At 29.8% G+C, this 1408-nt stretch overlaps 1 pseudogene; it reads right to left on the reverse strand.

Annotated features, from left to right (window-relative positions):
* Positions 1-238: 238 nt before the first annotated feature.
* Positions 239-335, reverse strand: LOC122060332 (annotated as a pseudogene).
* Positions 336-1408: the final 1073 nt, after the last annotated feature.

Raw genomic sequence — 1408 nt, forward strand, 5'->3', positions numbered from 1 at the left:
CGTGGGATCGAACCCTATCGTACGCATTGTGCGAGTGTGTGTATTTTCTTATTTATTTTGTACCCACTCGTGGGTTGCCCATATAGTTAGGGCGAACTGGGGATTTTGTGGATTAGGCACACGGTCTCAGGTTCGATTCCCCATGTGTGAATCTGCGATTTAAGTGAATGAAAATCATGATAGTGGATTGCTATGCTAATCCCCCTGATGATTAGTCGAAGTACGAGTAAGCTACCCAGACACCTTTGATTAACAAAAAAAAAAGTGTGTCATCCTTGCACAAGGCCATGCCAATATTCTCTATATTGTTCCAATTTTATACACAATAACTGTATGAGACTTTTTTTTTTATTTTTTTTATTTTTTTTTATTTTTTATTTTTAATAAAGCACAATAAGTAATTAAGTAATCATATGGAATATGTTACTCATAGTAATGAGGGTTTTCAATATTTTGAACCAATTTATGCTGTAATATAATGTATTCTTTTACCTAGAGAAATCAATTTGTGATGTTTTCCAGTTTTTTTCCTTCGTTTGTCATGTCCACAATAATTATACATGATTATTTAGCAAATACGACTATTTCCCTTCTTGTTCATATTTTCTATGTATTATAATATGACTGTCCTTGATCAATTGTCTTCACATGTATAAAAACCTTTTATTTAAGTTGTTACACACCAAAATGATCAAATATGATAGAATTAGTATTTAAGAAAATGAAGCAAAACATGTAATCGATTAATCATGTACCAAAAATAAATAAATAAATAAATAAATAATCGTGTGTGATGGCTAAAGTGATAGGAGATTCACAATATTTTGACTCAATTAATGTCTCTTGGTTTTGTGACCACCTTTTATTTGGTATGTTAGTAGTAACTCCGTTGAATTTCTTGAAGATATACATCTATTGTTTCTCTTTTGCGTTCATATTGTTTAGGTTGCATGATATATTTATTTAGAATATTACGCTATTCATTTTCAATCTATTTTATAAGCATAACATTAAAAGGTTGGTATCGAACTAAATACACTTTTACCCCATGAATATATAGTTATTTCAAAAATTTCAACATAACTAAATATAGGTTTTATAAAGAAAATTCTCAAGCTTAATTTCCGTACCTCATATTTGAAATGTATGAAATCTTAATTTTGATAAAACTGGGAATTTGCCGATATAATGAGACTTCAATAAGATGTTGAATCTAAATTGAAAATAAATGACTAAATTTTGATGTTTTCATGAGAAGTTCTTTAAGTATTTGGGATTGTTGGGAAATTGGATCGAATATTGTCTTTGTTGGCAACTATTTTGAATTATTGGTTCGATGGTTCAATGGTTAATTGAAGAGAGTTGATGTGGTTCGATTGGATTAATTTCAAAGTGAAACCGGTCTAGT

Source organism: Macadamia integrifolia, chromosome 13, assembly GCF_013358625.1.
Source record: "Macadamia integrifolia cultivar HAES 741 chromosome 13, SCU_Mint_v3, whole genome shotgun sequence".
NCBI lineage: Eukaryota > Viridiplantae > Streptophyta > Magnoliopsida > Proteales > Proteaceae > Macadamia > Macadamia integrifolia.